The 23,338-nt window shown below is 40.9% G+C and overlaps 1 protein-coding gene across 1 annotated transcript in view; it reads left to right on the forward strand.

Annotated features, from left to right (window-relative positions):
• The first annotated feature begins 6,783 nt into the window (after positions 1-6,783).
• chn (charlatan) overlaps positions 6,784-23,338 on the forward strand; it is a 103,741-nt gene continuing 87,186 nt past the window's right edge. The window contains exon 1 of the mRNA XM_067771509.1: positions 6,784-7,741. The gene's annotated coding sequence lies outside the window, so the exon portion shown is untranslated. The remainder of the gene's footprint in view (positions 7,742-23,338) is intronic.

Below are 23,338 nucleotides of genomic sequence, written 5' to 3' on the forward strand. Positions count from 1 at the left end.
TATTGAGGCGCCACTAGCACTTACTTCCCATCGGAAGATGTTGTGAAAGAGTTGTGTAACAACAACTACCCTCCAATTACCAATATTAGCAAATTGAATGAGCAGTTTGGCAAGTTTGAATCACTAAGGGAGGCATTATCACCAATGCCAAGGATGCTGGTCATCAACCAATTGCTTAAGTAGTTCAACACCAGACAAGTTATGGGGTACAGAGGGCTCGGTGACTTGGCAAGCACTCCAAGTGTATTTCTACTAAAGCTTCTCGGTGAAAACTCATCTGTCGTCCGTTGAACGTAACCTAACCATGCTCCACGGCAAGGAATCAAGGGGTTGATAAGCGCATATCACAGCTTTCGCAACCCCATTGCCAACCTCACCTACGCGAGGCGAATCCTGTCACAAATAAGAATGTAGCATATACATATTTAACATGCGAAGCTCTGACGACCCCATGTCCCTCATGGAATTGGTGGGTGAGGGATGGCCTAGAAGGTTCAATGTGGTCATATTAAATCGTTCCCGAGATCGTCGGGCTATCTCCATCGTGCTTGTTACCGGAACATTTCCAATCTGTGTGTATCCGACAAAGAACCATGAACATCCATAGCACTCCCCAAAACCTTCGTAGAGTGTCAGTATGGCTACAGCAACAAGGAATCGGTTCAACCAGCAGAAATCTGCATTGCAGTGAGAACGATACTGCCAAACAAAGCATTCCATTTTAGAGGCAGCTGCTACTCAACCCATTCTTTTTAGGACACAGTTCAGCTTTTCATTATAGCATTTGTGTACATATGTATGTGTTATCTGTTTAAAACCATCCTCTTTTTATTGAGGAGATGTGCTAAAATAACGCACTAAAATGAGTACGTCGGTTTAGCCTCAACCTAGATTTCATAAGTGTGCACCTAGAATGTTTCACTACTGGGTATGCCGCTTTAGTGCATTTACCAAATCTTACGACGCATTCACCACTTAGTACATTTACGAAAAGGTGAATCTGAAAACCCAACATATGTAGACAATAGAGAATTTTAATTTGGTTGAGTTCTTTGTTATTAATTTTTCACGTTTTCCAGCACTGCTGACTGCTGATTGGCTAATAAATTGGTCTGAACTAGTCCTCTTTAGAGGGCGCGATGCAGTATGCTCACCTATTATTACTATTCCACCTCAGATGGCGCGGGAGAGCACAATACTTTAAGAATTGTATACATGTTACGCAGATGGCACCCCGGATAGTGAGTGCAAAGTGTAGATGGCGCTTAGAAAAGTAACAAACACTAAGAAAGTACCTTCCACACTGTGGCTATTCGCGACCTCATGCATTTCATTAGCAAGTGTTAAGTTCGGAAAATGTTCACATTTGAAACAAGACTGAAGTTTTACAGCACGGCTCCTTACAATGCGCAATGCGTATTCAAAGTATGTACATTAGACTGGGTCGATTTATTAACCGATATCGCGCCATCGATTTTTCGATAGGATTTGGGCTCAGGAAAAAAAGTTCCACTACGCATACCCAAAAAAAATAATTTTCGTGCCTGCATACTTTTCCGCGCACTTGATACTGTTTTAGATATTTTTGGCGATGGAGTTTTAGCGTTAGCGTAGGCAGTTCGGAATCATTGCGGAGTAAAAAAGCGGATTTCTAGACTACGGACTATTTCTTGTTTAATTCCAGTTGCCGATAGAATATGTCGAACCTGTTGTTTTGGCCTTTTCGGGAGCAATTCCTTACTATTTCTAGAACTTTTCGGTAGCACATTGATGCTCCTTTGGGGATAATTTCGATAATGGGTTCTAAAAAACGAACCGGACCTGAAAAAGTAACCGGTACAGAAAGGTTTCGAAATACATAGTAGCAGCTTAAAAAACACTAAACCGCCTTACCAAAATAGCAGGTAATGCGTTCTAAAAAAGTAATCGATTCCATAAAAGTACCCGATTACAAAGAGAGTAGTTCCGAAAAGTAATCAGGTTGGAAAAATATTCGCTTCCAAAAAAATAACCCGTAGCGAGAGTGTGTCTGATTTCGAAAAGATAGCAGCTTCAAAACAAAGTGTCCGGCTCCAAATAAATCATCGATTCCGAAAAGAAACCGGTTCCAAATAAGTAAGCGGTTTTGAAAAACTAACCGGTTCTAAATACATAACCGATTACGAAAAATTATCCGGCTTTTAAAAACTAGCCGGTTTTGAAAAATTGTACTGTTTTGAATAGGTAATTGGTTTTAAAAAACAAAACGGTTTAAAAAGTAATTTGTTTTAGAAACATTAATGAGTATTTAGAACGAACTATCTTTCAAAAAATAGTCGGTTTTAAAAATTTAACCAGTGCCGAAAAACCTACAGGTTTTGAAAACATAATCGGTTTTGAAAATATATTCTGTTTTGCCAAATCAACCGTTTTAAAATTCAAACGTTTTTTTAAAAGTAACGAGTTCTGTACGAATAACAGGTTTTGAAGATTTAACAGTTGAAACGGGTTAAAAAAATTAACGCATTTCAGACACCGGTTTTGAAAAGTTTGCCGATTTTGAAAAATTTATTGGTTTTGATGCGAATCTTAGAAATTTATAGGCTCAAAAAGAGTACCCAATTTCGAGAAGTAACGGGTTTCGAAAAAGAAACAGGTTTTGAAAATGGAACAAAGTTTTGAAAAACGAACCGAATTTGTCCAAGTAATCGGTTTTATAAAAGTAACCGACATCGAAAAAGTAACCGATTCAAAAAAGTAACCTCTTCAGAAAAAGTAACCGGTTTCAAAAAATTTATGGCTTTTTAAAAAGTAAGCGACTACGAAAAAATAACCGATTCAGTAAAAGGTGACCCGTTTCAAAAAAGTTGACGGTTTTGAATAAGTAGCCGGCTTTATAAAAGTAACGGGTTTTGAAAACAACCAACACCAAAAATGTAACCAATTCAGAAAAACTAACCGGTTTGGAAAAATTTACGGGTTTTGAGAACATAGGCGACTACGAACGGTTTGGAAAAAGGAGCCGGTTTGAAGAAGTAGCCGGTCTTGAAAAAGTATCCGGTTTTATAAAAGTAATGGATTTCTGAAAAGTTACCGACACCGAAAAAGTGACCAATTCAGAAAAAATTACCGGTTTTGAATAATTGATAGGTTTTGAAAAAGTAACCCATTTTGAAAAGGTAGCTGCTTTTATAATATGTAGTAGGGGTTTTGAAAAGTAACTAACACCGAAAAAGTAACCAATTCAGAAAAAGGAACCCATTTTGAAAAAGACGCCGGTATTGAAAAAGTAGTTGCTTTTGAAAAAGTAACCGACTCCAAAAAATAACCGGTTTTTTAGAACTAGCTGGTTTTTGGAAAAGTTACCGATTCACAAATAGTCACCCAATTTGGACCAGTAATCAGGTTTGAAGAAGTAACAGTTATTGAAGAGTGACCGGTTTCGAAAAATAAACAGGTTTTGAAAAAGGCACAAAAGTTTTGAAAAACGAACCGGCTTTGTCCAAGTAATCGGTTTTATAAAAGTAACCGACATCGAAAAAGTAACCTGTTTCAAAAAATGTATGGCTTTTTAAAAAGTAAGCGACTACGAAAGTAACCGATTCAGTAAAAAGGTGACCCGTTTCAAAAAAGTAGACGGTTTTGAATAAGTAGTCGGCTTTATAAAAGTAACGGGTTTTGAAAAGCAACCAACACCAAAAATGTAACCAATTCAGAAAAAGTAATCGGTTTGGAAAAATTAACGGGTTTTGAGAACGTATGCGACTACGGACGGTTTGGAAATAGAAGCCGGCTTTGAAGAAGTAGCCGGTCTTGAAAAAGTATCCGGTTTTATAAAAGTAATGAATTTCTGAAAAGTTACCTACACCGAAAAAGTGCCCAATTCAGAAAAAATTACCGATTTTGAATAATTGATAAATTTGAAAAAGTAACCCGTTTTGAAAAATAGCTGCTTTTATAATATGTAGTAGCGGGCTTTGAAAAGTAACCAACACCGAAAAAGTAACCAATTCAGAAAGAGTAACCCATTTTGAAATAGACGCCCGTATTGAAAAAGTAGTTGGTTTTGAAAAAGTAACTGAATCCAAAAATAACCGGTTTTTAAAACTAGCTAGCTTTTGAATAAGAAACCAATTCACAAAAAGTCACCCAATTTGGACCAGTAATCGGGTTTGAAGAAGTTACAATTTCTGAAGAGGTTACTTTTTTGAATCGGTAACTTTTTCGATGTCGGTTACTTTTATAAAACCGCTTACTTGGACAAAACCGGTTCGTTTTTCAAAACTTTGTTCCTTTTTCAAAACCTGTTTCTTTTTCGAAACCGGTTACTCTTTAAAAACTGTTACTTCTTCAAACCGGATTACTGGGTCAAATTTTTGTGAATCGGTTACATTTTCAAAAGCCAGCTAGTTTTAAAACCCCGGTTATTTTTAGGAGTCGGTTACTTTTTCAAAAGCAACTACTTTTTCAATATCGGCGTCTTTTTCAAAATGGGTTACTCTTTCTGAATTGGTTACTTTTTCGGTGTTGGTTACTTTTCAAAGCCCGATACTTCGAAAAAGAAACCGGTTTTGAAAAAGGAGCAAAGTTTTGAAAAACGAACCGGTTTTGTCCAAGTAATCGGTTTTATAAAGCTAACCGACATTGAAAAAGAAACCGATTCAAAAAAGTAACCTCTTCATAAAAAGTAACCGGTTTCAAAAAATTTATGGATTTTTAAAAAGTAAGCGACTACGAAAATGTAACCGATTCAGTAAAAAGGTGACCCGTTTCAAAAAAGTAGACGGTTTTAATAAGTAGCCGGCTTTATAAAAGTAACGGGTTTTGAAGAGCAACCAACACCAAAAATGTAACCAATTCAGAAAAACTAACCGGTTTGGAAAAATTTACGGGTTTTGAGAACATAGGCGACTACGAACGGTTTTGAAAAAGGAGCCTGTTTGAAGAAGTAGCCGGTCTTGAAAAAGTATCCGGTTTTATAAAAGTAATGGATTTCTGAAAAGTTGCCGACACCGAAAAAATAACCAATTCAGAAAAAATAATCGGTTTTGAATAATTGGAAGGTTTTGAAAAAGTAACCCGTTTTGAAAAATAGCTGCTTTTATAATATGTAGTAGCGGGCTTTGAAAAGTAACCAACACCGAAAAAGTAACCAATTCAGAAAAAGTAACCCGTTTTGAAAAAGACGCCCGTATTGAAAAAGTAGTTGGTTTTGAAAAAGTAACCGAATCCAAAAAATAACCGGTTTTTTAAAACTAGCTGGTTTTTGAAAAAGTTACCGATTCACAAATAGTCACCCAATTTGAGCCAGTAATCAGGTTTGAAGAAGAAACAGTTTTTGAAGAGTGACCGGTTTCCAAAAAGTAACCAACTCCGAAAAACAATTGATCCAGAAAAGTATCCAGTTTTGAAAAGGTAAACGGCTTGAACAAGTTATAAAAAAGTAATTGACCCTAAAAAATTACGGGTTTTGAAAAAGTATCTGGTCTTGAAAAATTTAACGATTTTGGAAGGTTAACTCGTTTTAAAAACTGGCCGGTTTTCAAAATAACTGATGTCGAAAAAGTAACAAGTTTCCAGTTTCTTTGCTTCCATATTTTTCCGAAAGACCACCCAATGTTCGGAAAAGACCTCCACCGGGTAAGAATTTTTCTAAAAAAAGTACGTTTCAACAATCCACACAAAAAGAGATATAAGAAAATTCTAAAAATAATAGTATTTTGTAAAAAATATCGATATAAATAGAATAACAAAAGTATTTATTAAGCCATTTAATTCCTTCCGCCACAGAAAGCCTCACACACCCCTAAATACACTCGTAGCACTGTTGCTCTCTGCACACACAACTACAAAAGCCTAGAAACAATTAAAAGATTATTTATCGATTTGCTAAAATTACAAAAATAAATTCTCTCAATGTTTTTGTTATTGCTAGCCTTGTTGCTGTGTTACCTGAGTAGGAGAGCTGGTGTGAGTGGTGCATTGACTGCCTGCTTGAATGCCTTGTTGGGTGGGCTACATGGACAATGGGGCTTTCACATGCACAGACATAATCTCTTTAGGCAGACATTTGGGAGTTGAGAGAATGGGCAATAACTGTGCGAAGCTCTCTCACTGAAAATGGTGTGCGATTTAGGGGCAGTTCGATGCATGTATGGAAGCCAACAACGCTAACGGAAGCGACAATAAAGAGAGGACACGCTGAAGGATGGTTAATCAAGGGTGAGGTGGGAGTTTGCGGGTAGAGCTTTACACGAGTGGGTTGCCGAATTTATGCTATTGTTGCTGACGATGTCTGCCTCGCCTGCTATGAACTGCTGTAGAGAGTGTGACGTTCGGTGACTAAGAGTGGTTTTTTGAGAGAGTAAGAGTATTTGTATAGCAGGCTATGAAACCATTATGAGACGTACTGTTACCCTGCAACTATTGCAATTATTATTCAATTGGCATTTGATGCAAACACTCGGGATAACGGGACGGCTGACGACAGCATACAAGTAAAAACAACAACAAGCAAAAGCAGACATATACATTGGAAAATGTATTTGAAAAGTGAGCGCCTGCATATGTGTATAGGTTGTGTGTGCGCGTAAATGTGAGTGGGTGTATAGCAGGTCACACAATACACAAGCTGCTCATGGGAGGCAACAACAACGCTTTGTTGCCGCCAAATGCCGAACTTATTCACTTGTTCTTCTCTCATCTTCCAAGCTCACACTTATGAGCGCCGACTTTAACGACCGCAAAAGTGTATATGGTAAAAGTGTATTGTTAGCCATATGAGACAGTTGGTATGAAGATGGCCGCCAACAGCCAGCAAATGCAGGCTGCAGCAATAGAAAAGCTAAACATTAAGTGCTGCCACAAACGAATTTTTCGCGGGTAGAAGTGCAGACGACACCATTTTTTCCGCAAACGCTTGCAACATACGGCCGTGCCATACCACAAGCATAGGTTCAGTTCTTTTGCCTGGAGCTTTGGGCTTGTGTCGCACGGTGTGTAAGCCTTCAGTTACAGCTGTGGGGCTGTGTTTCAGTCTCTGCAGCTGTATTTCAACGTCGAGTGTATCTACATATGCGCTTGTGTCGGTGCGTGTTTGAATATAAAGAAAAATGTATTTTATTCACGGCAGTGGAGAAGATAACACACAAACGTCGCACGCAAGGAGGAACATACGGCACAAAAACGGAACATTTTCTAACTGCTTGGGTTTTTGGCAGTGTAATGGCAAAAGTGACGGCTAACGGTAACGGTAACGTGGTCAGAGCTCAAAGTAGTTCAAAATACATTTGGAGTCTGAGTGAGTGAGTGAGTCGTTGTAGCGCTGACGGCGACGACGGTAGTGCCATATAGAAAACGCTTAAACTTGGAAAAAGTGTGAGATTTTGTTGTGGAAATATAAAAAATAAAAAAGCGGAACGAAAATAAAACCGAAAGTAGGTAGATACGAAGAAAAAATATTTGTTAACGGTATTGGGTGGGTCGAGCAAACGTTTGGAGCTATGTAGAAGGTGGCTTAACCTTACGAAAATGAGCTTAAATACTTGTAAATAAAGAATTTGTATGACATATATTTTATCGGCTTGCAAAGTGGCACAGAAATCAAGATTTATAGGGCTTACGTTTTGGGCTGCAGTAACAACAATTGCGACGACAAGGTGCATGCTAATCAATAGCGGCGCTATTTATTGAGTTGGCTAGAATTCACAGACGTGCGGTAAGACGAAGAGGAAAAGCAGCGAAAATGGATTTGTTAATAAAGGTGAGTAGTGAAAAACTAGAAAATTTCAATTTTAAAATTTAGAATAAAAATTAATTTTTCACAAAAAAAAATTTTTTTTTCAAATCAAAAACCCGCAGCACAATTAAAATTTCGCTGTATGTATGCAAATACCTATACATACAAACATATGCGCATACATATGTCCGTTTATATTCGCATATGCCACAAAATACAACAAAAAAATTTCTAAAAGCAAATGATACAAACAATTTTATTGATTTTTCGCCAATGAAAAACGTCATTCACTTGCCAGCTTGTTTGGCTGAGCTTTGTATTTGTCTCGTCGTCAGTCGTCAAAAATCAAAATTAGCCATTCTAAATGCTAAGCAACAATACCAGCTACTACACTCATAAACATTTCTACGGCTTTCCTTACAGTTACAACAAACTTACATTGATACATACAAACATGCTTATTACACTTCCGAAATCACCTTATTTATGTATGTCCTCCTTTTCAGTTGGTTGTTCCTTGCAGTTAGGTTGGTTAGGCTGGCAGACTTCATCCCAAAGCTTAAGTTTTACTCACACACTCCACTGTCTGTGAACTGTCTAACAATTTCACTTTTTTTCATTTTATTACTGTTTCAACTCCATATGCTCATTCTCTAAACATTTTTTGTATTTTTATTTTGTTTACTCCACCAGCTTCTCTACTATAACATACATATGTACATACAGGTTTGAAGCTCACACACGTACACACATACTCACGCAAACGTTTGCCGGAAATGGCAGCCATTATTGTTACAAGCACAGTAGCCGCTACTTCCACTAAAGCTGTGTGTTTGTCCTTTCTTCATTCCAAAGATTTGAACTTTTACGCAATTTCGTTCCACGATTACCCCTTACCTTTTTAATTCTCCAATCCTTCAGTCAGTCATAAATTGTGTCTATAACAATTTTTCAATGCAATTCCTTTGCACTATGCAAAACGTATGCTTCGGCGTTGTCGGAGGGAGTGATATAAAATACGAAAATTGGAACAATTTTTATAGCACCCTGTAAAAACAGCGAAATAAGCTTTTTCTTTATAACCTTTCTTATCTTGTAGTTGGGAATGAAAAATGGGATGAGCTAACTAAAACGGGCGCATCCCTCCAAGCTTGCTCCGTACACGTTTCAATTATATTGTGCGAGAGTTGTACATGATCGACCAATCGCGAAAGGCGTGGACCTAAGCGCGAAGCTCTAAAGTGTCGAAGATCATTTGTAGGTTTACTCTTATCATCAAATAGAGAGGACTATACATTCTGACCGGCAGTTCCCTGGCATCACGTGATTTTTATTTAGGCTTAGTCAGTGTTGGAAGTGCGGGTTGGAGGAAGAAACAATCAATTTGCTCGTTTCCTGCTCTTGACAGGCTTAGACTCCAGCTAACTATTAAGAGTGATACAGCTACCAGTTCTAGAAGCAGCAAGTGGCATAGGTCCTAGAAAGCTTTTAGCATTTGCGAAGAGGACGGAGTTATTTTTAACATAGGTAATGGCTTTTGATAGGGCTTTTCAGCTTGTACGTTAAACAAACTACTGGCGGTACAACCTTGGTAAAACATTTTCAGCTCGTTTCAATCGATTTTTTTTGAGAACCGAATCGAAAAAATCGATTATCAAAAAAATCTAATCGAATCCAGCTCTACGGTGCACAATTCATCCGCAAAGTTAATTTACCTATCTAGGCACGCTTAACTTTTGTCGACGTTTTCCTAAAACCGGGTCATATATAAGCCCAATTTCACTATTTTATAGAACGAGCGAGTACTTTACTTTTCAATTTCCAACCGAGTCCAAAGTAGCTTTTATTGGCAAGAAGCATGCTGAAAGTTTACCTGCCATTATGAATGTAAGAAAACTCAAAGTTTGACTTTTGTATTGCGAAACGAACATTCGTTTTGCATCAGAAACGAATCGCTGGTGTATTTGCACTATGTTAAACGATGCTTAAGCGCCAAATAAGTAGCAAATGATGTCAATATATGATTTGACAATTGTTTTCGCCTTCCTGTTCGACATAAAGTAAGAAACGTAAAGGCCCAACGAAAATTATAGAGAAGATAGAGAATACCATTGCTAGGCGAAATACCATTGGAGGCTAATCGTTCGTCTGAGCTATCGTTATCAATACGAAATGAAGCCCTAAACTTTAAAAATAACAATTTTTTCCCATGAATATGGAAATATTTTTCAAAATAAACAAAACAAAAACGAAAACGAAAATTAATGGATTTCGCATACAATTTAGGAGAGTGGAATAAAGGATTGACAACGCATGGAAAAACGTAATTTTTGAACGCTTTTGCTGTTGCTTTGGCGTTCCCGTTGCGTTGCCTGTGGATTGAGAATCGTGTTTGTACCTTTAGCAAAGAGGGTAAATTAAGACAAAAGACGTCAGTTTGCTACTCGTAGCCATTTGCTCGATGTTTTCTAAGAGGTAGTCGCGGTTTTTTTTGCGAGATGTGCATAAATTGTCTTCTATACATTTTCGTGGCGTATTTGTGTTTATCCGCCTGAATAAATGGGAGACAATTCAAAAAACTATCTCATAGAAAACGTTAGGGATCAATTTATTGAGTTCCAACGAGTTACTCGCCACTCGTAGCAAACTGGTGGCTCTTATTATAATTTATCCTCTTTGTCTTTAGTCATTTCGGAATTGCACTTATATTTTTATAATTTGGTCCAATTTTATTAAGCAAAAACGACAAGCGGCAACGCTGTGCATAAGTTGTTTGGCCACTTCCTCTTCCCATTGCAATAAATTGAAATACTCATACAGACCTACCCATGCGCACCTTTCCACATTTCTGCCAGTTTTGTTTTGCTCAACATATTTGCGCCTACACTTGTCATCTCACTCTTGTCCTTGCACTCCCTGCTCTCCACTTAAGTGCGTCTGAGTGCATCGGCTAGTTGATTGTTTGTTTTGTTTGCCGTTTATTTATTTCCCGTTTTACTCTGTTGCTTTGTTCGTTTTTGCTCAATTAAATGCTCGCTCAATAAGTTGGTCAATAGATGGCGCTAAAGTTGTTTTTACAGCTTGATTTAGAAGTTTTGTGTGTTTATGATATAAATGGCTGGTAGAGTGTACTTTTAATTGCGCTCTCATATTTATTAATTGACGATTTTGTACGTATGCGCAGAATTAATGAAAAATTACAAAAACAAATAATGATTTGATGAAGGATGAAGAGCATGTTTGTAGTGTATTTGTGGTTGAAAAGTTTTTGTGTGTGTACCTGCAAATAACTAAAAATTTGCATATTACCACATTAACCCATTCTCGGCCACCAGATGATCGTTGAACTTTTGATTTATACATTTTTTGTTTTCAATTAAATTTTGCCAATATAGGTAGGCAGCTAGATCCATTATTTCAATGGTGGTCAGACTACCAAATGACTTATGAACTCATCAGAATACTCATTCCGAGTTTAAGTAGATCATTTTTAAGCCTCCCTCTCCACTCTCTATGCTGTCGATGTTCAACAGAACGTTCATTATTAAATATTAGGATGCTGAAAATATTCGTCACAGCCCGAATTCGCCTCGCGCTAAACGCTATAGTATAATCTTGGTAAGACCATTTAACTAAATGCCCGACTGTGTTGGAAAGATAATTTTTGCTCCCCGAACTGCCAATTCTGTGGATTTTAGTTGCCTCTTACAGTATACGGCGGCTATATTCTTAGCCTGCTTGGTCAAAAGTCCTTCTTTTAAAGAGTTTGTTTGGACCAATTTTAAATCTTACGGTTTGCTGGGTTGAGCATGTCCTTGTTTTTCCTTTTAAGCTCTACCCACGAAGGTTTGACCGTTAGAAGCTTGAAAGTTTCCTCAGAGAGTCCTGCTAAGATTATAATGAGCATGGAATATTTATGTATTTTGTTAAGGACATAAGCAAAACTAACGGATTACGGAGAAGACAAATCCAAAATAGTAGCAATCAGAAAATTTCTCCGATCAAGTGGACTTCTACACACTGAAATAGTAACGAGACTGGACGTTTCTAGATAATTTTGTTCTGCAAGAGAGAGTAGGAAAGAGGTATTGTTCAATAACCGTTTGTGGTTCGAATTGAGCACGGGCTTCGGGACTTTATCCTTGAATTTTGATCCAAAGCGAGGCTTATTCATATCGTTGATTTTGGACTCATTTCGACCATTATTGAGGTCCACCAGAACATTACTTTCAAATATACTGTGACGAATATGAGTGACACTAAGTGATACTCACATCCCTAGTCTGATGAAAAGTAAATAAAGCAGGCATGCTTAACGAACGAAACGATATCATTTCGTTACGATAATCAACGCTAATAAACGGAACGAAGTCACTTCGTTTCGTTTATTAACGTTAAGATCGTCAAATTAACGTTAATTTAACGTTCTTAACGTTAATAAACGAAACGAAGTGACTTCGTTTCGTTTATTAGCGTTGATTATCGTAACGAAATGATATCGTTTCGTTCGTTAAGCATGCCTGAAATAAAGTCACAACAATAAAGCAGACAGTCGCTTGTATCTACATAAACGAATCAATCATTATGTCTACACATATGTACGTATACGCAGCTGAGAAGCAACAAACAACCACATGCATATATCTGAGATACTCCCGAAAGTATGCAATGAGAGAAGCTATAAAATCGTGCAATTGTAGTTACAGCTGAGAAATGTGATAACAGATACCCATGGCGGAACGATACAAGGTGGCAGCATGGGACAGCTGATTATACACTTTTTTTATTTGATTTGATACATCAACTACCGGCGCAGTACGATTTTGACATTTGTCCATCGAATTTGCAAAAACAAAGTACATGGAATTTGTATTTATGTTTGTAGGTATGTCACCATGCTGCCACCTTGTATCGTTCCGCCATGCAGATAGCCAACTAGGAAATTCCTAGAAATGGAAGCGCCTAGAAGATGCAACGAGGAAATCAAAGAGTATAAAAGGCAACCAGGGTAGAGGCGCTGCAAGCAGTTTCGATTAAGCACGCTATCTTTCGGGCAATAGTTGAGTTATTTATTGTGAAGTACTTTAATAAAGGCCATTTTGCATTACTGAATAGTGGTGTTATTTATTCAACAGTTTTGTGATTTGAACCTTAGTAGAATTTGCGAGTAAATTCGTTACAATTGGTGTCAGAAGAGGAATTGTTGAATAAATTCCAGAGTTGCAGAGCACAACAAGGACATGGCGAAGTTAGGTGAATTAAGGATCCAGCAACTGAAAAAGGAGTTGGAAGCCCGTAGATTGAATACAACCGGCAATAAACTCGAACTTCAGGCAAGACTACGAGAGGCAATTGAAGCAGAAGGAATTAACGTGGAAGAGTATGTCTTTCATCTTGATGTCGACGAGACAACAACAAAAATTGAAGAGCAAAACGAAACATCGCAGACAGCTACGAGCACAGACTTGAACATGATTTTAGCTGCAATATCTGCTCAAACATCGACAGTGCATTTCAACTGGCAGAACAGAAGACATATAGGGAATCGCAGGAGAACCGTATAACATCCAAGATGGAAGAACAGAAGACACCTATTGCAGAAATGTCGTCAGAAATAACATCGAAGATTGAAGCACAAGAAACGGGTATTTCAGAAATGTCGTCACAAATGTCATCTCAACTGGCAGAACAGAAGACAAGTATAGAATCCCAACTGGAATCGCAAGAGACACGTATAACACCCAAGATAGAAGAACAAGAGGAGCGCTTATCATTACAGGTGGCACAAATGCCTTCTAAGTTACAAGCACAGGAAGTACGGGTAACATCAAAGCTGGAATGGCAGGATGCAAAAATCGCTCAATTTCAGGCAGAAGTCGATGATTTGAAGGGTCGTATGGAGCAGTTACAACTAAATCGCCCAGCTGTTTCAGCGAGTAATCCAAAGGTAAAAACACCATCCTTTGACGGGTCTGTTCCTTTCCAGGTCTTTAAGCTACAGTTTGAGAAGACCGCATCAGTGAACAACTGGAATGCTGAAGATAAAGTTGCTGCACTGTTCATGGCGTTGAAGGAGCCTGCAGCTGAGATTTTACAAACCATTCCAGAGGGCGAACGGAACTGTTATGAAGGATTGATGGGCGCTCTAGAGAGACGATACGGAACTGCGCATAGGAGACAGATATACCAAATGGAGTTGCTGAACCGCTTCCAGAGGCCTGGTGAAACATTGCAAGAGTTTGCGTCAGATGTTGAAAGGCTAGCACATTTAGCGAATGCGGACGCACCCGTGGAATACACTGAAAGGGTAAAGATCCAGAGTTTTATAAACGGCATACGGGACGTAGAAACGAAGCGAGCGACATATGCAAACCCAAAACCCATTCATGAATCATTATTAATCGATTACATCAAAAAAACATTTTACCACATCAACTAAATGATTTGTGTACTAAGAGCTGAAAATAAAATTAACACGGAATATTTACTATTGTAACGAATTTATTTAGGGAAATTCCGCTTATTCCATACCTTCTGCTAACGTTTGAATCACTAAACTGTTGAATAAATAACTCCAATATTCAATAATGCAAAATGATCTTTATTAGACTACTTTAAAAGTACTTCACAATAACACTTATACTTCACAACCAATAGCGTGCTTAAATCAAAACTGAATAGTCATGCCTCAGCTTGCGCTGCTTTTATACTCTCGGTTCCCTCGTTCACCCATTTCTTCTAACGTCTAGTAATTTCGTGAACTTCATGCTTGGTTACCAGCTATCTACATGTATATTTGTAGTTTGTAGCCATATGCGGGTGTATATGTGAGTACAACATCGGCTGATGATGACATGCGTTTGTGAGTATCACTCGGCTGCCTTGTATGTATGTGTGTACATGATGATTGATTTGATTACGTATACATGAGTGGCTGCTTAGTATCGGCTTAGTGATGATAGTATCGCTTAGTGATGATAAAATTCTCTTTTAACAGCCACATATTGTTTCAAATAATCTTTTCTAGTTATTTGGTAACATTTTAATACATTTTGAATAAATTAAATGATGATTATAAATTTTAATTATTCAATATAGAAGGGTCGGATATCAAAGAGTGGCTTTTCTTGCTTTTTTCGCTCCAAAATTTTTTATAATAATATCAAAATTTAACTGACTTGCCAAAACGGATTCAACACAAAGCGTGGCATGTCTTGTAATTCGCTCTGGAGATGAACGCGATCTATGAAAGTTTTTGATTCTTGAAAGGACGCTGCAGGAACGTTCTGCATTAGCTACAGTGACAGGTATAGTGCAAAAGATACGTAAAGCAACACAAATGTTGGGGAAATTGTATACAGATTTTGAACATAGGTGGTATATAGCAATTCCAATGGCGACAAACATTTATCAAAATTTGCTTTGTAAATGTGTTTCAAGTGAATTATTTCGCATTCTAAGTTTTGACAAATGTCCGTCTTGTATTTTTCGACAAATTTTGCTGCGCTCGCCCGAACCGTAGTTTCATCCATGTCTTTAAATTGCCACAAAAAGAAAAACGTTTCGCTCAAATTTCTCATAGCTGCAAATCGTTCAGACATGCCAGTGATTACCGAATCAACGATCACCAGGAATGTATTGTTTTTAAAATCAGACTCTGAATGATCTGTAATCATCTCATTTAAATTATCTTCAGAACGTCTATTGGGTTTTCTCTTTCGAATGTCCGGAAACTTTGGCGAGATGTTCAATTGAATAGCAACTGTTTTGCATTCGTTTAAAATTGTTTCCCATTGGTTCGTGATCAACTTCAAAGCAGCTAATAAGACATCAAGATGTCGGACCTTGTTGTTGTTGTTGTCGTAGCGATAAGGTTACTCCCCGAAGGCTTTGAGGAGTGCTATCGATGTGATGGTCCTTTGCCGGATACAGCACCATTAAGGAGCTAGCCCGACCATCTCGGGAACGATTTATATGGTCACATTAAACCTTCAGGCGATGCATTCCTCCCCACCCTCAAGTTCCATGAGGAGCTTGGGGTCGCCAGAGCCTCGTCTGTTAGTGAAACAGGATTCGCCACGGATAGGTGAGGTTGACAATTGTGTTTGGAGAAGCTATATATTGCGCTGGCAACCTGAAAGGGTTGCGCTACACAGCCCCTTGAATCTGGTATTTTAGTCGCCTCTTACGATAGGTATATCTACCACGGGTATATTCTGACCCTCTAACCCGCTGGGGAGATGTCGGATGTGTCTCTCTCTCTCTCTCTCATCTTTCAGATGTCGGACCTCAATATCTATGGTGGCGTCCCTAGCTTGGAGGACCACGTTTCTTTCATTAATGGTAGTCAGTATTTTGAACCAAATTGAGGACAGCAAGATAAATTCAAACTTGTTTATGCACTTGAGAATACCGGTAACATCGCCGTATGTTTGCGCAGTCAAATTTGGCCTTTGGCTGAAAGACTATGAAGAGAGCTCGGTACATTTTTTTTGAGGATGTCCCATCGTTGTGGACTGCAGCTGAAAATAGTAAAACATTTTTGTACAACTCCGAAGAAAGTAATTGCACCCGTACAACATTCTGCAGCATCAGCATTCGAGTTTTTGACGTAGTGCTCCGTTGTAAGCTCCTTTCATATTGGCGCCGTTATCGTACCCTTGTGCACGACAATCTTTTAATAGGATTTCATGTTTACCTAAAGTATGGCAAATCAGATCAGCGATTTCGTTCCCAAGATATATACTTTCGCTTTTGAAAGCTAGGACTCTTTCACCCAAAAATAAAATAGTGTCCACAATTCTATATAACATTTCTTTCCACTTTTGAGTTTCAGTGGTTAGCTGTTCATTGTGTCAATTGTAGCCTCCTTTTGAATTAGATTTTGTAAAGATCGACCTTGAATATAACATTTAATGTGATCTTGAGTATTTTCGTGTGGTGGCAGCTTATCGTATAGCTTCTTCCATATCTGGAATTTCGAATATCCGCACAAAAAATGTTAGGTCGATTTAAAGTATTGGTGCTTAACAGGCGGCATGGTAGGCAATAAAAAGCATTGCTACTGGCACTCCACACTAACCAGTCACGCTCCACATTCTCTACATTTGGCAAGATTCTGTTTAACAACGAGGTAGGAAATACCTCTTCATGACAATCACGTGGAAAAATAACAGCACACTTTTGATGACCTCGACGAATTATTTCGTTGACTTTTTCGGATCGCAAAAACTAATTATTCACGGTACCGATATCGAAGTCGTTTAAATAATCTGGACTTTGATACAGAGTTGGGGGTATTGTTGGAAGACTTTTTGAAGATGAACCTTTATCAGTGTCACCACGGAAACTTTACGATTTCGGATTCATGTAAACATACATTTTTGTTTGATGTTTTTATTGTCTCCTCAGGCCCAGGCAAAATATCATTATCAATATTCGTTGCTTTTGAAATGCGGCTTAAAATTTGCACATGGAACAACTAAAGACTCTCCTGAATTAAAAAAAATGTCTTAGTACCTCTAAATCGCGGACCCCCTGAGAAACTCCCGGCCCGGGGGGAATCCCGCCCCATTCCCCCCCCCCCCCCCCTCTCGTCGGGCCGGCCCACGCCTTTCCCGCTTGGTCGATCACGTGCACCGCTCGCCTTCGCTTAATCTCGCCCAGTCTAATTGGGACGTCTACGGAGCAAACTTCAAGGGATGCGCCCTTTTTAGCTAGTTCGTCCGCTTTTTCATTCCCATCTACTCCCATATACCCTGGGACCCAATATAGATGTATGCTTCTCCCTGTCCCGATTCTCTCCAGAGACTGCTTACACTCTAACACGCATTTAGATGCTGTGCTATGCGAGATTATTGCCTTAATTGCTGCTTGACTGTCAATATAAAAGTTAACACGGTTGCAGCTTAAGCTATTCTCTTCCAGGGTTTCTCCTGCTTTGGTTACGGCTAATATTTCCGCTTGGAAAACGCTACAATAATCCGGAAGCCTGTAGAATCTGCTTATTTCCGGACCAGCACAGTATACCGCAGACCCTACTCCTTCCAGTACTTTGGAACAATCTGTGTACACATGTATCGCCTCGTCCGCCATTTGCGCACCCTTGCGCCAACCGTCCACCTCTATTGTGGCCTTAAGATCTCCCTCGAAGCGCAGATAGGGAATCGGGTATTCTGTTCGTCTTGTGATTTATGACGCTACTATGCCCATATGGTCGGCGCTCAAGCTGCCCCGATGCACCGAGCCTGGTTGCAGTTGTTAATGCTATGTTCTTTGCTACCAGGTCCTGTAGACCTTGAATGTGCAGAATGGCATACAGTGCAGCCGTCGGGGTTGTTTTCAGGGCTTCCGTAATGCTAAGCATCGATAGTCTGAATAGCCCCTCTAATTTTTTGAGGTATGTTGTTTTTTGTGTGGCTTTCCACCAAACAAGAACTCCATAGTATATAATAGGGCTTATAATCGCTGTAAAAACCCAATGAGAAAGAGAGGCCGAAAGCCCCACGTACACCCCAGCATTCTTTTACATGCATAGAGTGCCGTTGAGGCTTTCTTCATCCTCTCCTCCACGTTGAGCTTCCACGACAGCTTACTGTTTAGGATGATTCCTAGATATTTTGTGCAAGGTTTCTCCTGTAAGATCATCCCTCCTAACTTAGGACTGGTCCAATTTGGGACCTTGTACCTCTTTGTAAACAAGACCATATCCGTCTTCTCCGCATTGACTTTCAGTCCGACATTAGATGCCCAGGTATGAATATCCCGAAGCGCCCGATCCATCAAAGAACTAATCGTTGGAAGGCACTTTCCACTTATGACAATTGCAACGTCATCTGCGTAAGCCGTAAGTTTTACGGGTCCCTCGTCGAATCGCCTGAGCAGTTGGTTGATGACCAGCGTCCACAGCAGAGGTGATAGCACCCCTCCCTGCGGCGTGCCCCTGTCCACTGATTTCGTGGCCTCGTACAATCCCCATTGTGATGTAATCTTCCTGCAATTTAACATGCAGGCGGTCCATCTGATTAAGGCGGGATGTACTTTAATGTAATTAAGACCATCCAAAATCGCCCATTTAAAAACATTATTGAGAGCCCCGGCAATGTCCAAGAAGGCTCCTAGGGCATACTCCTTATATTCCAGGGATTTCTCTATGCTCATTACCACCCTATGCAATGCGGTGTCTACCGACTTGCCTTTGGTGTACGCATGCTGTATTGTGGAGAGCAGCTTTTCATCCACGTTAGACTTTATGTACACATCTATCAGCCTCTCAAAAGTTTTGAGCAGAAATGATGTTAAGCTAATGGGTCTATAGTCTTTGGGTAACACTTGACCGATCTTCCCCTCCTTTGGTAGCACAGCTACGCGAACAGTTCTCCAAGAGTGCGGTACATGATTCAGCCTTATGCACCCATCGAATATTATTTTAAGCCATTCCACGACCGCCATACTTGAAACTTGTAGCATGGCGGGGAATATACCGTCTGGGCCTGGCGATTTAAACTTAGAAAACGTTTTCACTGCCCATTCGATCTTGGTATCAGTCATCAAGCCCGGCACTACCCGCTCCGTGATCGAAGTGTGAGTGATGTCTGCTGGCTCTTCTAACAGTCTCCCGATGGGAAATGTGTGTCTAGAAGCACCTCAAGGGATTCCTAACTATTACGTGATCATTCCCCGTTCTCTTTCTTTATTAGTCCCTGGACTATGTTTCCCCTTGCTAGGACTTTTTCATCCGTGCTGTTTCGTTGGAGCACTCTATGTCCGTACAGAAACTTTTCCATGAGATTCTCTTCGCCCTGGTAATTTTACGCTTGTAGGTCCTCAGTAGATCCATGTACTCGTCCCGACACGCTTCGCTTTCCGCGGTCTTTCCGAGCTTAAACATATCTTTTACCTGTCTTCTCGAAAGACTCAGCTCATTGCTCCACCTCTTTAGGGGGATGCTGAAGCTGATATACGCATGGTCGGAGAAGGATGGTCTATCAAGTACTATCCAATCATACCTTGATATATCACGCTCGGAGCTCAATGTAATATCCAGACCATTGCTGGATGTTGGACCAATGTATGTAGGGACATATCCCCTGTTAGCTATCTGCAAATTGGTTTGCAGGATGTAACAAAATAGAGATTCGCCTCTCTCGTTCGTATCTGCTCCTCCCCACGCATTGTGGTGCGCATTTGCATCTGCCTTATGACCAACCGCCCTTTGCGCCCTTCCTCCTGTACTAGCCTTTTGCACTCCATCGGTGGAACCTCCGCAGCATGGGCCATGTAGCAGGACGCCAGGATAAATGCCTGCTTACTCTTTTGCTCAACCTAATAGCCGCGACCGATCACAAATTGTCATCAATATCCTCTAACGGGAGTCCAAGGAAACTTGCCGTTTCAACAGGGGTGGACCATAAGGAAAGGGGTGTTAGAGGCGTTGGTTCCACATTACAATTAAAGAGATGGTTGGTGTCATGTGGGGACACATTGCAAGCGGGGCATACATTTTGTATGTCGGGGTTGATTCTGGATATGTAAGAGTTTAACCTGTTACAGTATCCAGAACGAAGTTGAGCAAGAGTGACACGTGTTTCCCTGGGGAGTATGCGTTCCTCTTCCGCGAGTTCTGGATATTTTTCTTCAAGTACTGGATTCACCGGGCAATTCCCGACATAAAGTTCCGACGCCTGTCTATGGAGTTCACCAAGGACCTGCTTGTGTTTTTTCGCTTCATACGGCTGGGTTCTCAGGTGCCGTATTTCCTCAAAATGCTTATGGAGATGACTCCTTAGGCCCCTAGGCGGTGCTGGTTCGTCAATCAGATGTCTGTTGGGATGCCCAGGTTTCTGGGTATTCAACAGAAACTGTTTGGTCAGCATCTCATTTCTCTCCCTGATGGGGAGTATTCTCGCCTCATTATGCAGATGGTGTTCTGGGGACATAAGAAGACAGCCCGTGGCGATTCTGAGAGCAGTATTTTGGCAGGCCTGTAGTTTCTTCCAGTGGGTAGTTTTTAGGCTTGGCGACCATATGGGTGACGCGTAGCACGTAATCGGCTGGCTAATTGCTTTGTATGTGGTCATGAGCGTTTCTTTATCTTTTCCCCAGGTACTGCCAGCAAGGGATTTGAGGATTTTATTACGGCTCTGAATTCTCGGAACAGTTGCGGTTGCGTGCGCACCAAAATGTAGATCCTGATCAAACGTCACACCCAAGATTTTGGGGTGTAGGACAGTCGGTAGTGTAGTGCCATCGACGTGGATGTTCAATATGGTCGACATTTGGGGCGTCCATGTTGTAAATAAGGTCGCGGAAGATTTAGTCGGTGACAATGCCAGGTTTCGCGAGGCAAAAAAACTGGAGAGATCAGGGAGATAGCCGTTTATTTTATTGCATAGCTCATCGATCTCTGGGCCTGGGCCTGTGACCATTATTGTGCAGTCATCGGCGTAGGAAACGATTGTGACTCCTTCCGGTGGTGAAGGTAGCTTAGAAATGTAGAAATTAAACAAAAGTGGGGATAGGACACCACCCTGTGGCACCCCCTGTTTAATTCTCCTTGTTTTTGATGTTTCGTTTCTGAATTGCACCGATGTCTGCCGACCACCCAGATAATTTGGGTTCGCTTAGGCGTAGACTACGGGACGCCCTTGGGCGTGAGCAGCAAGGCGCCACAAAAGATTTATAAAAGTTACGTGGACGTCGGGTTTTGGGATCAAGCTCAGAACAACCTGTCCGATGCAACCATCCCTTGAACGAGACACACTGAACAGAGTATGACCGTCCTAAAAAGATTCTTTTCTGGCAAATGCAGCAAAACCATTTCTCAGGACCGGGGTCAGGAGACGGACCCGGATTGGGTTCGATACCTTCCCGGAGTAAGAGAATATGTAGCATTCCTGCTGCAAGGAGCTGCTGGGAGGATGACAATTTGTGGGAGGGACGAAACAAATTAAATGGGGTCACACTGAAATGACAGTCCTTGGTCTGGAAAAATCCCGAGTCGCTCCGGTACATAGAACCGACTGCCTTGGGAAGCGGCTGAATGCAGCTGTTTCCTTACCATTATAACAGCTCGCACACGTCCCTCCGTTTGCGCATAGTAAACGCCAAACCCCGCGAGCGCTAAGTCCAGAAACCTTTCCTCCCGATGAGAGCCACGGCTCCTGGATCAGCGCCACGTCAAACGAACCCTCCTCAAGGGTTAGTAGGAATTCGTTCGACGCCACTTTACTGTGTCGGAGGTTTATCTGTAGGACTCGCAGCACCATTGGGCTGTTTGTCCCCCTGCAGCACCTTCGTCGTGATGTCGTCGTCCTCCCCTTGCTCTTTTGGTTTAGAGTATTCGAGGCCCCCTTCAGCCTCTCGTAACTATTGTGCCGGGTGTTCCTCTGTGCGAGTCGCAGCATCATTTGGCGGTTGGTCCTCTTCTAACACCTTCGTGGTGACGTCGGGGGCCTCCACCTGTCTTTTTTCCCTTAGGCTTTTGTGGTCCTTTTCGACTTCGCCCACCTCTAGCGTGTTAGGATTTTTATCCTCGGGACTTCTTTTCCTGAGTCGCATGTAAATTTTGCCAGTGCCAAAGGACATTTTGCCAAATATCCTCTGCCTGCTTGTTTATTTGGAAGATGTTGAACTGACCTTCCTCGGTAGGCCGAGATACAGTAAGTACCTTCCAATCCTGTGTCGGTATCTTCGGATTCTGATTCTGCAGAAGTCGCCGTGTATCCTCCGACTTCATCACGCATGGTATCCATACCTTAACTTTTGGTACCGTGGGGTTTTGCGCTTTATCCACCATCTCAAACCGCGCATTCGTGCCTTGCCTTTGGAGGTTTGGAACCACTTCCTCCAGCCACCGCAAGCTCGCGATGTTGTCGCACGCTATCATCTTCACACCATTATACCATCCCCCGAATCAAAGGTTGGAAGGGGCTTACTTGGTTATTCCCGCATCATCTTAAGCATTAAGCTAATAAGCTCCCTTTCCACAGATCTCCACCTTTCAGTAGTCATTTGTCCGAAAGGACTCCTACGATCAACCAGCGCCACAGTCAATGACTGCTTTGCCACATCACTCATCTTCTCGGGAAAAGCCGGAGTCTTAGTGTTATCTCCTTTTGGCACCTCCGAGAAAGCCGGAGTCTTAGCGTTAACTCCCTTTACCACCTTCGAGAAAGCCGAAGTCTTAGCGTTATCTCCTTTTGGCTTATCTCCTACTTCCGTAGTTGGAACTTCCCTCTGATTTGCAGCTTTCGAGATAGTCGCTATCTTGCTATTGTGGCCCATCTGTCTTACAGCTTTGGGCCTACTTGTCTTGTCCGACTGCCCTGCCTTGCGGCTCTAGCACTGGGTCCTCTCTGCCTCTTGAAAGCAGGCTTGTCGCCTTCCGCCAAACGTTGCCTCTTCATTCTGCCATTCGACGCTTCTTCTTCCTCGTACCGGTTGCAGAACCGAGGGTTTTTTCGCAGCAAACCTTTTGAATTGCCTTCGACCTTCTTCTACCGCCTCATGGGCCCATTCCAAGCGCTCGATCTCCACTTCTGTTGGGTCGACCACTGCCCCCAAGCGTTGTACAATTCTTAGTGCTGCACGGTACTGCGAGAGAGCTCTTTTACTTCCTCT

This window comes from Eurosta solidaginis, chromosome 3 (assembly GCF_040869045.1).
Source record: "Eurosta solidaginis isolate ZX-2024a chromosome 3, ASM4086904v1, whole genome shotgun sequence".
Lineage (NCBI taxonomy): Eukaryota > Metazoa > Arthropoda > Insecta > Diptera > Tephritidae > Eurosta > Eurosta solidaginis.